This window comes from Schistocerca gregaria, chromosome 4 (genome assembly GCF_023897955.1).
Source record: "Schistocerca gregaria isolate iqSchGreg1 chromosome 4, iqSchGreg1.2, whole genome shotgun sequence".
Classification (NCBI taxonomy): domain Eukaryota; kingdom Metazoa; phylum Arthropoda; class Insecta; order Orthoptera; family Acrididae; genus Schistocerca; species Schistocerca gregaria.
This window is the reverse complement of record NC_064923.1, coordinates 219,835,947-219,854,973: the sequence shown is the minus strand read 5'-3', so window position 1 is coordinate 219,854,973 and position 19,027 is coordinate 219,835,947. Positions and strand designations below refer to the sequence as shown.

Below are 19,027 nucleotides of genomic sequence, written 5' to 3'. Positions count from 1 at the left end.
CAATGAAGTATAGTTTGAGAGGATGTGTAATGGCTCGATTAGACCACAAATAACTCATTCTTTAGATCAGAATCGTAATTTGTTTTTAAGTTATGCTGAAAGCTAAATATAATAAAAAATATTGGCTCATAATTTCTAGACAGAACAGTCAGAATAGATAGGAGACATATATGTGAAAAAAATGTTATAGCTCTCTATATATGAGAAAAAATGTTATAGATATCTACAAACTACAAAGTAATCTGGTGTACAGGACAGTATGTAATTTAACCAGAGAAGTGGTGTATCCGTCTAATTTGTAAAAAACTGATGTCAAATGGGCAAAGTTGTTGTTTTCGGAATCCATCAAAGCTGCTCATGAACCCTGCACTTCCGTTGCAAGTGAATATTGTCCTGATAAGCAAAGTCCTCAACCTACTGTGGAATTCTTGAAAATAATACACAGATGGTATGACAATTTGCTCTTCTTTGCAGTAAGTGATGACCGAAGTTCTTCGCTCACCAAAACGTTTCTTGCTTGCATGAAGAAATAAAGGAATCTGGATGAAGCAGATAACAGGATTTTAGTTTGGAGATGTGTAATGCCATTATCATCACAACAGAATCGGCAGTAGGATACATACAATATTAACTGAAAATAGGATTCCACAAAGTGTTGGCAAGAAACTTTGCGAATGATGACACTGAGTTGCTTTTTTTAGTCACCTCAGGCAACTTAGAGGCTTGAATAATATGACAGATGAGCGTTCCTGTACGCAAGCAGTAGAGACATCAGCCAAAACTTGTCTGTTATGAACATCTTTGCATGCAAGTGTGGAAACCCCCACCACTCATTCTTCTGAAAAAATGCTTCATAGGGTATCGTCTTCAACACTGACATCTGTAGAACAATTGTCCGAGTGTGTTGGAAATACTTAGTCGACCACTGAGTAGTGAGTAAGAACTCTTTATTTTGCATACTTTTTAGATATTGTTTCCAATATTTTAGAATTATGAAAAGAAAAAAAACATTGTCTAGTCCCAATACATGAGGAAATAATTTTCAGATTAATATATTAGTAATATTTATAGTATTGATACTAAATTTGTCATCAGAATAATGCTCAGTTGTTTCTTCCACTTTGTGATACACTTTATTTATTCATTTCTTTATTTCAGCTTTCCACATCACGACCAAAGCAGCCTCTATCACCTCTGAATGTGGCTATCTCGTAAAAGTTGCAGAAGAAAAAACGGCGTATTATGACTGTAGTGACATGTTAACTACAGTTAATAATTGTTCACCACTGAAGATGTGAATAAAAACACGATATCATGGTGGGCTATGATATTTGTCTCACTTGTGCAGCTGGTACTGGATTTCTGCACAAGTACTATAAGGCACCTTACCTGCCTAAAGAAAATCGCTCCACCACTAATGTAGGACAAGATTCATAAACGCACTTAAGTGTTCTACATGGGATAATGAAAAATTCTGCCTTGCTTTTCTAACTAAACAGCTAAGCTCACTTTCAGTTAACGTTGGAAGAAAAGTAACACAGAACCATCTTTGTGCAAAATGACTTGTTACAAGCAGTTAACTAGGAACATCCGGAAGATATAAACACATGTTGCATACTCAGATTTTTATTTCATTTACTTTATGGTTGGTTGGTTGGTGGTTAGTGTTTAACGTCCCGTCGACAACGAGGTCATTAGAGACGGAGCACAAGCTCGGGTTAGGGAAAGGATTGGGAAGGAAATTGGCCGTGCCCTTTCAAAGGAACCATCCCGGCATTTGCCTGTAACGATTTAGGGAAATCATGGAAAACCTAAATCAAGATGGCCGGAGACGGGATTGAACCATCGTCCTCCCGAATGTGAGTCCAATGTGCTAACCTACTTTATGGTTGTTATACTGTGCACTATCAGCAGTTTAGAAAAAGAGTGAACTCATATGGAGCAACAAAGATAGGGTTTCAAATTATAGTCTATGTTATGTAAGAAGGTGGACCAGTTTTCAGCCGTTCTGCACATCTCACTCCATTAACTGTTTGCAACCAATAAAATTAATTTTCTTTCTGTACTGTGCTGAGACAGAACAAAATGGTAAAGTTTGTGTGTGGCGGCATAGGCCAGGCAAATAATTTCCATGTTGCCAGACCAGATTGCTTCTGACAATAATCAGATTCGTTTGTCTATAATACATTGTATCATGTGTTCAACTGTATGAGGGGATTCATAAATTATACTTCGATCAATCATCTACGTAAGAGACATGCTAACGTCATTTCTTCCCCTGCTCCACAGCTACTGTGACCTGTCAGAAGGCGAGAACAGATGATGCAACATTGTTAACAAGTCAAACACAATTTTTCTCAAGCAGGCGAAAGTTTAAAGACAAGGTAATCAAAAGTGGCTACAATATTTGTTATTTTAGTGCAAATGGGAGAGTATTAAATGTAAAAATGTAATAGACAACAAAATTAACTTCAAACCCAAACTGAAATCATTATATTTGCTTAACTTCTGCTTCTACTTGATAGAATTTTTAAAAATATATAGTTTTATAATGCTCATGAATGGGTGTGTTTGAGTGCAGTTGTATGCGAATCACTGTGCTAAAAATGAATTACTGCTAGCAAAGACTAATGCAGTAGACTATCGTGTAAATTGTGTGATGTGATATTTTTAACGAGAATTATAGCGTAAACTAACTCCGTCAATATTATGGAGAGACCGCATTTATGATCCGTGAAACAAGCAAGCAACTAACTATCTTTTTGCGAAAATCTCGAGTGAACGTTGCCCGATAATTCCAAAACAACCAATGTCTCGAGAGGTAACCCCCCCATCATTTTAAGGAATTTTTCAATTTGTGCACTGAAAATGACGGTGGTTTGTCAGAGATATTTATGAACGCAACCAGACGAATTCTCGCTACTTATTAGAGGTTAGTGCACTCTGAATAAGGCTTAAGTTTCAAAACTACCTAGCTGCTTCTCCTTTGACAATATGTTGCCAATTATAGTCACATCACTCTTAACAAGTGAATGTCTGCATACTTCTTAGCAAGCCGCCTATATCCATAGGAAAAGGGTCCCCCCTACCCCAGCCTCAGGGAAAGACAAAAAATGTAGGGCGCGATTTAAAAGTCGATTTATGCAGACTTTCAACAGGGTCGGCACTGAGGATTTTCTTATGGCTACTTAAGTCGCCATGGGTCTTACAATCTCCCTCCCCTCATCTGGACCCCCCACCCCACCCCACAAACTATTGTATGGGCACTCTTGCTTCTAAGGGTACAAATTTCCAATCAATAAAGGCTAGAAAGTTCTCATATACTATTTATGCAACTGATATGTTCACAAACAAAAACATTCTTTTAAACCATGAATTTAGAAAACGATGAACTGTTATTACCTCACATTGTTCCAAAGTTTACAATGTAACACCATCAGCAATGTACTCGAGTCTGTGTCTGAACTTTATGATTACAAATTAACAATGACAGCTTCAAGGTCTATATCCATCTTCATTTCAAGTTAAGTTCATACGTTTTGTTGCATGACTTGTATAAATTAACGAGCTCCAGGAGTTCGGCACATGTCTGGTTTATGATGTGCGGAATATTTTTTTTTTATATTTTTAAACCAAAGTACAATATTCGCTTTTCTCATGTTTGTATTTAGTGTTGTCACTGCAGCAGCTGAGTGATAACGCGTTGTCCATTACAATGACCGACTTTAGAATAAGGTATGTCAATAACTGTACAGTTAACCACTTTATGAAACCGACAGTGCTCATTACTGAGTGACAGTCGCTGCTGTTTTCTTACACTTAATGCAAGTTTTTTTTCAGGAAAAAAAGCACAAGAAAAGCCAGCATACACAATAATTACCAAGAACTTTTTCGTATGAGAGCTTTAGAACCACCAGCACCATTACTCATTTTCCAGCACGTTCTCTTCAACAGACTGTGATCCACCCATGTTTTATCAATATAATGCAGTGTTAAACTACCTTTTTCTCTTATTTCCTGCATCTTTCTCATCAATTGTGGCTCGTGCCACAGCTATGTCACTTCTTTTCATTAAAAACTTTCTTCCATCATTACTTCTAGCATATATGAAACCAACACCTTTCAAATTTCTTTGCGTTGATGGAGCATTTGCTTTGAAGCCCATTTTCTTGTACAAGTATTTGTGATGTCGCATATTCATCATACATATGCGTTTCAAACATGGAGCGCCTTAAAATATCCTTGCCAAAGCCACCCATTTGTGGTATAGAAGTTTTGAGACAAGAAACCAACTTTTCTGACGTTTCTACAGCTCTGTCACTTTTGTTTATTATTTGTTTGTACTACATTTGGCGATTCATCCTTCTGCAATTTGTTCTCGTCATCAAAATGTTAACCATAAGAGTCCCGCTTCCAGTTTCACGTGCGACAAAATTATAAATGCTGTAAATAAAGCTCTTCGCCAGCTTGTGAAGCACTTCACTTATATTGCAGCCACCTGACGTATTTATGTGGAAGTCAGACTAACACAATTACGACACACTTTCACAGCTACACCGCTACAAGAAAATAATATCGATCTCTGAATTAATAATTCAGTTAGACTGTGGATGAAACTGAATCGTTGAGAAATCGAAATCATGTAGGAGAGAGATAGTCTGTGTCATGTAGGAGGGCAGCCCAATTATTAGCCAATCTGTGCATTGCCTTCCATTAACTGTTTGCAGTCAATAAAATCCATTCTTTTTTTGAGCACCTAGCCACATATTAAAACTAAATGGCTAGGATCTCTCTCCTGCATACTGTGTTGGTTTCAAATATGTTAGAGTAATGATAGAAGAATGTTTTTAATGAAAAGGAGAGACATATCTGTAGCATGAGCCACACTAGTGATAAAGATGCAGGAAATAAGAGAAGAAAGCAGTTCAGCAGTGTATGATCTTGATAAAGCATGGGTGAATCACAATCAGCTCAGGAAAACCTGCTGGAAAATGAGTGATGGTATTGGTAGCGTTAAATTTCTCAAAGGAAAAAAATCTCAGTAATTGTTTTGCATGCTGGTTTTTCTTCTGCTTTTGTTCCTGACAGAAAACTTGTATTTAAGTGTAAGAAAACAGCAGCGACTGCCATTCAGTAATCAGCAGTTTCAGTTTCAAGAAGCGGTTCACTGTACAGTTCTTGCCAGAGCTTACCCTAAAGTCGGTCATTGTAATGGACAATGTCATTTATCATTCAATTATTACAGTGATAACACCAAGTACAAACATCAGAAAAGCGGATATAGTGCTCTGGTTTAAAAATAAAAATAAAATATTCTGCACATTATAAGTAAGACATGTGCCGAACTCGTGCAGTTCGTTAATTTATACAAGTCATGCGACAGAACATATGAACTTAACTTTGTTGCTCATGATGTGGCACATAATTTTACGTTTACCCCCTTGCCACTGCCATTATAATCCGATTGAATTAGTTTGGACACTGTTTGAAGGTAATGTGGCAGGAAAGAGCAAAAGAGAGACACTTGAGCGTCAAACAACAGACAACATTTCCCATTTAGCGCTGGCTGACTGAAAGAGGACTTCGATAGGAAGGTGAAGATGGATATAAAACATGAACCTACCATCATAAATCTGTAATCATAAATTCGGACATAAACTCAGATTGCAGTGCAGACAGTATTACACTGTAGACTTTTAAACAAAGTATGTAATAATCGTTCAGCCTTTTCAAGATTCATGGTTAAAAATGTTTTTGTTTGTGAACATATCAGTTTGTGTGTGTGTGTGTGTGTGTGTGTGTGTGTGTGTGTGTGTGTGTCTGCGTGTGTGTGTGTGTGTATGAAACCTTTCTAGCTTTTATTGATTAGGAATTTGTACCCTAGGAAGCAAGAGAGTCCATATGATAATTTGTAGGAGGGGATGGTCAAACTGGGGAGGGGAGGGGGTATGAAATATGTTTAATACTTTGGAAGTCCAATGACGACATTTAAATAGCCATGAGAACACTTGTGTGGTACCGACTTTTAAATCATGCACTACGTTTTTTTTCCTTTCCATGAGAGCTGGGAGGTGGGGAGAGGGGGGAGGAGGTGAACCTCGCTAAGAAGGATGCAGACATTAACTTGATATGTGCGACATAACTATAATTTTCAGCATATTGTCCAAGGAGAAGCAGCTAGGTAGTTCTGAAATTTTAGCCTTTCCCAATGTGCACTATACTCTGATAATTTGATAATTCGCGAGAATGTGGCCACATACATTTGTAAAGATCTCTGATGTTTCGACAGGTAACCCCCCGCCATTTTCAGCGCACTAGTTAGCAAATGTCTTAAAATGACAAAAGGGGGGGGGGGGGGCGAGTGCATTGCCTTTTGAGATATCGATGGTTTTCGAAGTTATCAAGCAGCATTCCCTCGAGAAGATATTCGAAGGAGGTGGTTAGTTGCTTCCTTGTTTCATGGATCATAAATGCGGTCTCACACTGTAATGTCGACTGAGTTAGTTTACACTATAATACACATTAAAAATATGACATGCTCACCGTTTACGCGACACAGTTTTGCATTAGCCTTTGCTAACAGTAATTCTTTTTCATATGCAGTGACTTACATGTAACTACGCTCAAACATGCCCACACATATGTATTATAAAATTACACTTCTTTTTAAGTATTCTGTTGAGCAGAAGCAGTTGTTAAGCAAATATAGTGATTTCAGTTTATGTTTGAAGTTAATTTTGTTGTGTATCACGTTTTTACGTTGAATAAAGCCCAATTTGCACTAAAATGACAAATATGTAACCAGTTTTGATAACATTGTCGTTAGACAATCGTCTTTTGAGAAAAAAATTTGTTTGATATCGTAACAAAGCTGTACCATCTGTTTTTATCTTCCGACATGATTCAGAAGTTTTGGAACAGCGGAAGGAACGTCGTCAGTACGTCTCTCATGTAGAGGACTGATTAAAATTGGTTTTAAAATGTATTATCCCCTAACAGATTTGAATATATAATATGATTTTTGTAGGCAAACGAACGTGATTTTTGTCAGCAACAACGCGGTTTGGCGACTCAGACATTGTTTTTGGCTGCTGTATGCTGCCACACTTACGCAAACCTCGTCACCTCCACAGTACCCTGCTGATTCATCTCTCTGTTATCGAGTGTCTTCCTACGTGGCATGGACTACAGTACAATATTATCCTGCAGTTTGTCTGTATTTCATATTAAACTAGTCTCAGTGAAATACTATACAAACTGTAATGCTAGTGCCTCTGTCGAAATAACAGAGATTTCCAATATTATGCCATTTAGACGCATAATAAAGCACAGGGAAATAAAGTGATATGTAGCGGTCGTGTCGGAACTACAGGGGCAGTGCCAATTACGACTCCAAAAGTCAGCTCGATACGGAGGCCTTAGGCCACGGTAACATTGAAATGTTACCTGTTTCGCGCAACGTCCATGTCAATAAACTGAGCAATTCACACAGAGAGAGCGTGTGGGGCCGCGTCGCTTAGTGGTCCCCATCACGACCGTTTGTAGCCCCGAATGGTTGCTGCATACGAAATATGGCTAACATTTAGAAACTGTTTTTAACGCTGGAAAGAGAGCGCTACCTCTTTCTAGCTCCAAGTAAATAAGTGATATATTTTGATGTTTGGCCGTAACGCGCAACATTCGGCGTTATGGCCGCCTGAAAGCGGATTTATGGCTCATGTTTCTCTATCTTGTGTGATTAATGAAGTCAGTTAAAATCCCATTTTAAGTTAATATTGCATCAGGTGCAGAAGATATGGAAAAATTTAACACTAGTCTTATTGAAATTACGCTAAACATGTACTGCCAGCATTACGTCTTCCATCCTCAGTCAAAGGGTTTTGCCAGACATGTGTAAATCCACTATTTACTTGTACCTGCTCACAGAAATTCTGCTTCTCAGTTGAGACACACTGTCACAGTCCACGTATGGATTTCTTCTTGGCACTTTTAACTTATCATATGAGGTAGCGAAAACTGTAAGGTTATCTATCAGTAGAGTTCATTTCCAGCAGCTCTCGGATTCTTCAATGCTTTGACAAATTCACGTTTGCAAAAGAACCATTGCAACAACATTTTCGTCTGGTGAAGGCTACTTATTCTGATCCACTCATAGCGCGACCGTCCCGCGTCTTTGACAGCGTCATTTCAGTGTGAATTTCTGACGTCCTGTCCGTGCCATGTCCCAAACTCGCCACCGCCATGCGTCCGCGACACGCCTTTTCTATTTTATTTTTTTTTTTCTTTATTGAATTTAGCTCCCTCCTCCCCCGGAGGAGGGGCGGGCTGGCAGCAGCGTAATACGCCACTCTGTAAAAAGTTAAAAAACATAATGAGGAGACATAACAATAAAAACCAGTGATAAAACGGTGATTGTTTAAAACTGGTACATGGCGAAAAAGTTGTGAAGAGAAATAAAAAACAAAGAGGTCAGTGATCCTGATTAAAAAACACCTAGGAAATAGGTACGCACAATTAAAAAACACGGCGACAGTGTGGTTTCTGTTCGCAGCACAGTAAAAAGGGGACGTACAACATTGAACATTCACGGAAAACACTGCACTATATAGTACGAAGGCATATGGGTACTTGGAGGGACCTTTTCTGTGTGAACTGGCGCTTATGTAGTTCATTGAAGGAAGTGGACGCTATAGACGATCGAAGTCTCTCTGACGTGACGGTACCGTGATGTGACGGTCACTGTGATTTGACCTTGACATGGTACTTTCAGATTAAGTTTGTTTTATAGAGAAATGTTACAGGCTATGCAGCATTCCACGTGACTTTTGTAAATGATTAATCTTGATTAACCTTTAAATTCCAAACTTCTAAAATCTGATTTCACTGAAAATGCTGCAATTCCGAAGCAATGATTTCATCTTTAATAACTGCGTCATCTATGTGAAGTCTGCAGTTAAGCCACAGAGGAAATAGTTACAGACTTAGTCTTTACTGTACTGAAAAAATATGGATTACATGAAGAGCGGTGATCCAGACACACTTCTCTGAAGAAGATTTAAAATTATTTGTTCTTTGTATTTTGTATTCTGTACATTTATGTTTCTAATTTGTTTATTTAAAGTAGTGACATATCTTCTTATTGTTTCCAGTTCGTGAGCTCAATACTAGTATTGAGCTCACAGCTGACTTTTACAGTGGTTAATGTGATCTTATACGAATTCTCAATAACTAAGAATTAGAATATGTGTATAAATAATGTCTTTATTGCTTCTTCGATCATGTGGACAGCATATTACTTTAAGAAGTGAAACTGTGTTCGGAAGATTAAAACAGTTGCAATCCGTTATGAAATATGGTAAGATATACTTGTTTAACTACGAGAAAAATACTAGGAAGATACAAGTTTTCGGTTTTATAATTTAAACGCTGTGTTTTAGATATTTCCAATATTTTCATTTCATTAATTGGCCAGTAGATAATTTTTTCGGTGACATTAGCTTAACTTACGTTGTGAAGGGTATAATCTCTGAGCTTGCAACAGGTGCTGTGTACATTGTGGATGAGGTCGTAGAATCGCAGTTATTGACAGTTGGGTTGACGCACTGGTGACGCGAAGTGTGAACACAGCTTATACTTTGACGTCGGTGACGTGTAAACAAGCGGTGTGTATTTATCTTCATAAAATTTCTTTGTAAATCATGACAAAGACAGTACTTGTTATGACGTTGGTTCGGCTTCCTATATATGTTTTGTACGTAAAGCCGGTAGTCAAGTAGATTAGAGTTTTCTCTGTATTTTTAGTCTTTTTAGGCATGATTGTTTATTTAGTAATACAGGTTTGAATCATTTGACGAATTATATTAACCAACTTGTTTTCACGTGCTTCTAGTTTAGGGATATCCGTCAGAACGTAAGGCATTAACGCTATCGTAAACCACAGTCTCCTTTGTGTAGGAGAGGTGAGGTTCCGCCAAATTTGCACTACGACGGTGACAATTTGTGTCCTATATAGTTGTCAGTGCTTGTGCAGCACATAGCATCATAGACTTACTTTGCGGCGTGTGTTTTTTTTTTGTGCGAAATAGTTCCTGCAAACTAAACCCCAGTTAAATACCAAACTAAGTGGCGCAGTGGTAAGGCGCTGAATTCTCTTTAGAGAGTAAAATCCCCTCCCGTTGTTTCCCTAGGTCGCACCTAGAGATTCCTTTGAAAATGACGCAACCAATTTCCTTCCCAGTTGTTCCCTGTCAGGGTTTGCGCGTCGTCCCTAATCTCGTCGTGAACTGTACGTTCAAGTTTAGCCTTTCTTCGAACTGGGTAGAATTTTTATTTCTGTAGGGACCTGGAAAGTGATATGAGGCGTTACAAGCGACATTACAATTACGTCCTTTTCTCTCTCTCTCTCTCTCTCTCTCTCGACGAGTTATTAATTTTTGTCATTACGTATGACAGTATACTACATTATTTTTAATACGTGCATTATGTTACTATTTACCGACCGATCGCATTCCAATTTTCCAAGAACAATAATAAATATTTTCTTGCCCTCAATTAAGAATTCGTCAACTTCTTAGAGATGTAAGGGCTCTGAATAAAAATCTCTGATTTTTATTTTGAATTGTTGATGTGGTAGCTCCCTGAAAAACAGATGTATTGCAGTGTGTGTAATTGATTTGTTTGCAAAACTGTTTTTTGTAGTTGTACAATGGAATGATGCCAGGTAACAATTATTTGTGGTTCTGTTTTATGGCATATTTTGTATTGCTGGTATCTTCAATCCTCTCCTTCACAAGAATTGTGCTGCAAAAATGTCAGAGTGATGTTAATGATATCTGGATGGCCTGCTGTTACATTATTCTCAAATACGTTGGTTGTACTCTTTCGGTGGTCCCACATAATGCCACTGTATTTAGGCATAATAGACAACTTTCATCTCTGGATGCTAACACAAAGGCGAAAATATACTGCTGTTAATATCTCACAGGCTACCACTTTTTCTGTGTTATCCCAAGGAAGTTTAGAATTGGTGGTTATCTCAAGGGAATTAACAGCCCTCAATCCTTATTACATGTAATATTTCAATCCTATGCCTTATTTTGATTGATTCATAGGAAGTTTTCATTCCTCCAAGTTCAAAGTTGTCAGTGGTTTGATCTGTTTCATATTTCAACTTCTCTGTTGTTTCTGATGTTATTCAGACAGCTGTATCTGAGAGTAAATGACTACAAGTAGATGGTCCTATTTTTATGTGGCAAGCCATTATTATAAATAATACTGGGGTTCAACAAAAACCTGTGAGGACATGTACTTGCAAGTTGCCACACTCTCTACCATTAACAATAACCACCTTCATCCTACTGTTTAAATAAATCTTTACTAATGCAATGGTGCTTCAGTATTTAATATGTCTTGGGAGAGTGTCACTAGCTTTTGCCAAATCAAAAACGTCTGCCCTGGACCAATGTTTGTCCTCTAGTTGATTAATGCACTACGACAAATAATACAGCACACGTGCCTTATCTGAAACCAAAGTATCAGGAAAGATCTGGGTTTCCCTTAATTTATGTTAAATTTGGTTGCTATATAATTTGGAGGCATTGGGGGGGGGGGGGGGAGATAAGACTTACATTCCATTTAGGCTAGTCATTAAGATTTTTTGGAAGTGTGACTTTCTGGAAAAGTACTGTTTCCTCTGTTCAGTGTCTGCCACTTGGTGTGTTCCCATGTTCCATAGATCATTTGTGCAACTAATATTGCAGTGAGATGGAATCAGTCATTTGACATTCATTTCATCCATTTTTCTTCTGGTTCTGTAACAATATTAAACGTTGTTCCTTCTGAACTGCTTTGAAATGTTTAAACAAATTTCAATAGGGGATAAATATACTGTGAGTTAGTAGTCAAAATGCATAACTCCTTAAACAGATGATCACGTGTTTGAACAATGAACATTTTCTGTCTTAAAGCTGAGCTACCCCAGAACATTATTGCTTAGGACATCATTGAATGAAAATATGTCAACTTACTAATTTGTCTCTCCCCAAGATTTGCAATGATCCAAAGTGTAAATGTGGCTGAACTGAGTTGTCTAAAGAGATCCAGAATGTGTTTTTCCCATATTAAATTCTTGTCAGTAGGGATACCTAGAAATTTTGGCATTCTCACCATGGTTATGTCCTCACCGCATATTACACTTATCATTGGTACAGTACCTCTAGATTTGTAATACTAAATATGTTGTCTTTTTGAAGTTGAGAGTGAGGCCATGTGCAGAAACCCACTCAGCAATCAATAATACTTTGAAGAATATTAGTTACCATTTCTTCTTTTGCATGGATTGATTACAGTATTAGTGTTATTTGCAAAAGGTACTTATTTGCTGCACAGTATTTTCAATTGAAGGTTAGTTAGATGTATGAAAAACAGAAGTGAATCTAAAATTGAGACCTATGGGCTCCATAAATGATTTCTCTCCAATCAGAAGTATCTCCCTTGCTTACATTGGTTGAGTTGTTACATATAACTTTCTGCATTCTTTTAGTTGGATATGATAGGCTTGAGAAAAGCCAACTCTCTCTCTCTCTCTCTCTCTCTCTCTCTCTCTCTCTCTCTCTCTCTAGGTCACGAGTTTGTTTAAGCCAAGTGCTAGGCTTAGCCAGGTGATAGAAGACATAGGACCACTCTGTAGGGACTTTGACAAGAATGATGAGGTGATAGTAATAGGTGGGGCAGGAAACAGCCTGGCTAAGGATAGGAATTATGATATTAAGAGTGACTGGATAAAATAGGAGCTGCAACAGGATGTACGGATGTGGGTTTTGTTGAGGTATTGCAGCGTTACGATCAGCCCTCGGTTAACCCTTCTGTGTGGCGAGTTAACTGAGAGTTGAGCGAGCAGCTGCTGGACGGTGCAAAAACACACATTTATACAGTGCCTGTTGGTAGCATTGGGAGATGGGGATACACTCAACATGGCCTGCACCTAAATAGTCTAGGGAAGGATAGATTAGCTGATTTAATTGTAGGTCGTCTAAAGGGGGCCACTAGCACTCAAGGCAAAACCCCTGTTACCCGAAAGGGCATAGGGGCACCTTTTTTAGGTTGAACAAAATGTCCAGACAGGCAGCTCTTAAAGGTAAAAAAATAAATGGTTCGAATAAAGGTAGAGGAAACAGTTGTGTTAATATATTTCACCAAAATATCAGGGGATTAAGGAACAAAATAGACGAACTAATAATTTGTTTTGAGAATATTAAAAATACAACAGAAGTTGATGTACTGTGCCTATCTGAACATCATATAACTACACAAATGGAAAATGTAAATATTAATGGGTATAAACTAGCAACTTATTTTTGTAGAGACAATATGGAGAAAGGAGGAGCTGCCATTTATGTTAAGGGGGAACATAGTTTTAAAAACATAGAAACCGCAAAATTCTGTGTAGAACAGCACATTGAAGTATGCGCTTGTGAGCTTAAATTGGACAGTGGTAAATTCATAATTGTGACTGTTTATAGGTCTCCACTTAGAAATTTTCAAATGTTTCTTAAAAACCTAGATCTCTTGCTGCGTTATCTGTCAGAAAAGGGAAAACACATTATTATTTGTGGAGATTTTAACGTAGATTTTCTTAAACACTCAAGCAAGAAGAACGACCTTGAACTATTACTTTGCTCTTACAATCTGACATCAGTCATTGATTTTCCTACTCGTATTGTACAAGACAGTAGCATCCTGATAGATAACATTTTCATAGGCCAAGATAAATTGAAAGAAGTAAGCACCTATCCTATTAAGAACGGGCTTTCTGATCACGATGCACAGCTACTTTCAATTCATGACTTTGCTCCATACAGTAATGTGAAAAAAAAAAAACAAAATAATACGCCCAATTAACCATATAACAATTCAACAATTTAAGGAAAGCTTGAAAAGGGTAGACTGGGAGGATGTTTATCAGGAACCTGATGCAAATGTTAAATTTAACTTATTCCATGATAAACTTGTGGGTATATTTGAAAACAGTTTTCCTAAGAAATTAGTGAATCATAATTCAAATAAACTTGATAAAAAACCATGGCTGAGTAAAGGGATTAAAATTTCTTGTAGCCGGAAATGGGAACTATACCAAGACACTAGAATAAGTCGAGATGAAGAAAAGCTCAACCATTATAAGAAATATTGTAATATATTAAGGAAAGTTATAAAAAAATCCAGAAGTATGTGTATCAAGTCTGAGATTAGCACCTCTGATGACAAAGTTAAAACAATATGGAATATAGTTAAAAGGGAAACAGGGCAACCAAGTTCACAAGACAACATTATTACTGTTAAGCACAATGAAAAGCATATAAATGAAAAATCACAGGTTGAAAAGATTTTTAATAATCATTTTATAAATGTAGTGGAAAATATAGGCACCAGCTGCTCACCAGATAGGGCAGAACTCTATATGAAAGAGGCATTCCCGGTGCAAACAAATGAAATTGAAATCCTACCCACCTCACCGTCTGAAATTAAGAAAATAATAAATTCACTTAAGAATAAAAACTCGCATGGAACTGATGGTATCTCCAATAGAATACTAAAATCTTGTCCACACCTGATAAGTCGAGTTCTTAGCCACATATGTAATAGCTCATTGAATCAGGGAATATTTCCTGACAGATTGAAATATGCCATAGTTAAACCCTTGTATAAAAAAGATGACAAGACAGACATCAACAATTATCGTCCTATTTCACTTCTGACATCCTTCTCAAAAGTGTTTGAAAAAGTAATGTGCTCAAGAGTAACTTTACACATTAGTGGGAATAACGTTTTAACAAAATGTCAGTTCGGTTTTCAGAAAGGTGTTTCAACAGATAGTGCTATACACGCTTTCACTGATCAAATTTTAAATGCTTTGGGTAGTAGAACATCACCAGTTGGGATTTTCTGTGATCTCTCTAAGGCTTTTGATTGTGTGGATCATGAAATCCTCTTAGATAAGCTGAAGTACTATGGAATGAATGGTTCAGTACACAGATGGTTCACTTCATATTTAACTGGTAGAATGCAGAAGGTTGAAACAGTAAATCCACATAGTACACAAAGGGCATCAGATTATTCAGACTGGGATGTATGAAGAATGGGGTACCACAGGGTTCTGTCTTGGGCATTTATTATTTTTAATATATGTTAATGACTTGCCTAATTATATTCATGAAGATGCAAACTTGGTTCTCTTTGCAGATGATACAAGTATTGTAATCAAGCCTAAAAAGCAAGAATCAGCTGAGGAAAATGCAAATAATGTTTTTCAAAGAGTTATTAGGTGGTTTTCCGCAAATGGACTTTCATTGAACTTTGAAAAAACACTGTACATACAGTTCAGTACAGGGAAAGGCATAACACCGGAAATAAATATAGAGTGTGGGGGAAAATCTTTAGCTAAAGCAGATTGTTCAAAATTTCTGGGTGTCTGTATTGATCAGAATTTAAACTGGAAGACACACATTGACAATCTACTGAAACGATTGAGCTCAGCTACCTATGCTGTTATTGTCATTGCAAATTTTGGAGACAAGCACATCAGTAAGTTAGCTTACGATGCATATTTTCATTCGTTGCTTTCTTACGGAATCATCTTTTGGGGCAATTCATCACTAAGAAAGAAGGTATTTATTGCACAAAAACGTGTTATCAGAATAATGTCTGGGGCTCATCCAAGATCATCTTGTAGACAATTATTTAAAGAATTAGGGATATTGCCAGTAGCTTCACAATATATATACAGCCTAATGAAATTTGTTGTTAGTAACCCAGATCACTTCAGAATTAATAGCACAGTCCACAGCTACAATACTAGGAGACAGGGTGATCTTCACTACCGTTCAGTGAATTTGACATTGGCACAAAAGGGGGTGAATTATACTGCCACAAAGATTTTTGGTCAATTGCCAAACAATATCAAAAGTCTGACAGACAACCAATCGGCATTCAAAAGTAAGTTAAGGGAATTCCTGAATGACAACTCCTTCTACTCCATAGATGAATTTTTAAACATAGGCCAAAGAAATACAGTAAGCATTAACAATTGTACTGTATATAAGACTAACAATGATTATTTGGGATAAATGAATCTTGTGTACTTTGACAAGTTCCACATCATTACGAAAGAATCGTGTTCATGATCCATGGAACTTATAACACTCTCTCTCTCTCTCTCTCTCTCTCTCTCTCTCTCTCTCACACACACACACACACACACACACACACACACACACACACACACAATGGTCATGTGTAAACAAAGACATCACAGAGCATTATAAAAGTTGCTCAAATATTTGCACATATTTCAGAAATGTCCAGATTGACACAATCTGTATTTGCCCAAGGTTTTATACTGCTCATGCTGTGCATCTTAACAGATTGGGTAAGTAACTGATAGCCAAACAAATTGTCAACATTGTTACAACAACAGTAAAGGCAGTTATACCAAGGATAGTATTGGCAGCAACAATATTACCTATAGCAGCAAGAGAATCTTAATGACTGGTTTCAAATAAGCAACACCACCTTCATGCATCAGCAACCACATTAGTTGCAAATTAAGGATCATCTGAGGATAAGCCAGCACCTTCACCAAGTCCAATAAAAGCAGCTGTAGCAGAAGCAGCACCAACAGTAACAGCAGCAGTACCATCAAAAGGAGGGACTGCGGTAGGGAAAGAAATTAGAAGTAGATGGACAGGTTCAACTATTGTGCACAGGAGAAAAATAGTGCTGTCTGCCAGTTTGAGCTTTTACCTGCCATGTTTCCAATGGGTGTGAACCCTTCACCACCTTGGCTTTGTGCGGCGGCCAGTGTTCATCTTAGACTTCATTTGCTTCCTAAGGAAACTACTCTGGATTTGATCTATCACTGTAAGTTTCTCAACATTTACACACAACTTAACAATAGCACCTTCATGTATACTGATGGGTGTAAGACACTATGGCGTTGTTTACGCCTTCATCATTGGCACTGGCCACTTTCAGTTTTGGCTTCAGGAACATTGCACAATATTTACAGCAGAGCTCTTCGTCTTTTATCAAGCCATGCATTACATCCAGTGACACAGGGTTATTGATTGTCATATGCCCCAATTATCTGTGCCCTTCAGAGTGTCTGCGTGTTGTACACAGTCCATTCCTTAGTGCAAGGGGTCCAAGAAAGCTTCCACATCCTCACTCTTGATGGACCTGCTGTGATGTTTGTGGGTGCTTGGTCACTTCGGTCTGACAGGAAACGAGGCTGCTGCCAAGGCTGCAGTCCTCCTACCTTGGCCCGCTAGCTCTTCCATTCCTTCTATTGATCTCCATGTTGGCATCTGTTGACATCATTTTAGCCATCATCACTTGTTAGATGGTGATCTTCCACCAATGTGTGCTCGTTGTCATCAACCTTTGATGGTTTGCCATTTTCTGACCAATTTTTTAAACCACTTACATTCTAGTGTATGTCTGCTGTCTGAGTTACGCCATGTCAGTGAACGATACGCAGGCTGTCAACTGCGTTTTACTTTTTACCCATTGTAGCAATATGGCAAAGGACATTTAATCTTTAGTTCAGGATCTCCACTGTCTCTACGGTGCATTTTGTGGATCTTTCTCCAAGAGGAAGATCCTTGGTCTTAGCTGCCTTGCCATCTGTCAATTTTGCTTAACATGTAATCACTTTTAACTTCTTTCTCGTATTAGTGTTGTACGGTTGACATGGGCACTAGTGACTTCAGTTGTTCTTGTGTCCTAAAACAAACCCAAAAAAGTTTGGTTTTTTAGTCATAGTCAGAACAAAGGGTAAACACACAAGGTAAGTGGTGTGTGTGAAAATAATATATTGAGTAATGGAATTACTAATTTAGACACTGGTATAAAGGTGCCATCTGTATTACAAAGGACTGTATAAGCAAATCTCAGATACACATCCAATGTAGCTGGCAGGAGAATAGCTGGAAAAGGTTGTGAAGTACTTCATCAAAATGTGCAATATGCCTCCAATAAATCAGATGAAATTGATGTGTTATTAGCTACTGAGATGCCAAACGTTTTTATTGTGGCACAGCTAAGGGAAAATAAGCTAATCTAAAAGTATATAAAATATGGCACATTATTGTAGAAGTAAGAAACAAAAGTGATGGTGTAGCTATGTGCACTGAGATGACAAGTCATGGAATATCTCCTAATATTGTGTTGGACCTCCTTTTTGGCCAGTGTTGTGCAGCAACTCAACATGACATGGATTCCACAAGTCACTGGAAGTCCTCTGGAGAAACTCGTGAGTCTTGCTGCCTCTATAGTAACCCAGAACTGCAAGAGTCTTGCTGGTACAGTGTTTTGTGCACAAACTGACCTCTCAATTGTGTCATACATCGGGCAATCTGGATGGCCAAATCATTTGCATGAATTGTTTGGAATGTTCATCAAACCAAACAAATGGTGTCAGAGTAGCCGAACATTTCCAGTCAATGACTGATTCAGTTGGACCAGAGAACCCAGTCCAATCCATGTAAACACAGCCCACACCATTATGGAGCCATCACCAGCTTGCATAGTGCCTTGTTGACAACTTGAATCCATGGCTTTATCGGTGTGTACTACACTGGAACCCTGTCATCAGCTCTTACCAACTGAAATCATGACTCATATGACCGGGCCACTGTTTTCTAGTCCTCTAGGGTGCAACTGATATGGTCAAGAGCCCAAGACTGTTGTAGGTGATGCCTGTTGGGCTCATAGCAAAGGTATTCGTGTCAATCACCTTCTACCATAGCCCATTAATGCCAAATTTTGCCACACTATCCTAATGGGTAGATTTGTTGTACATCCCACATTGAGTTTTGCTATTATTTAACATGGTGTTGCTTGTCTATTAGTACTGAAAACTCTATACAAACACTGCTGCTCATGGTTAAGTGAACAGCATCGGTAACTACGTTGTCCTTTCAGAAATGGAATGCCCTATGTGTGTATCTCCAACTATCAGCCCACATTCAAT

At 38.0% G+C, this 19,027-nt stretch overlaps 1 protein-coding gene across 1 annotated transcript in view; it reads left to right on the top strand.

Annotated features, from left to right (window-relative positions):
• The first annotated feature begins 9,513 nt into the window (after window positions 1–9,513).
• The window catches only part of LOC126268127 (saccharopine dehydrogenase-like oxidoreductase), a 77,581-nt gene continuing 68,067 nt past the window's right edge, over window positions 9,514–19,027 (top strand). The window contains exon 1 of the mRNA XM_049973657.1: window positions 9,514–9,662. The gene's annotated coding sequence lies outside the window, so the exon portion shown is untranslated. The remainder of the gene's footprint in view (window positions 9,663–19,027) is intronic.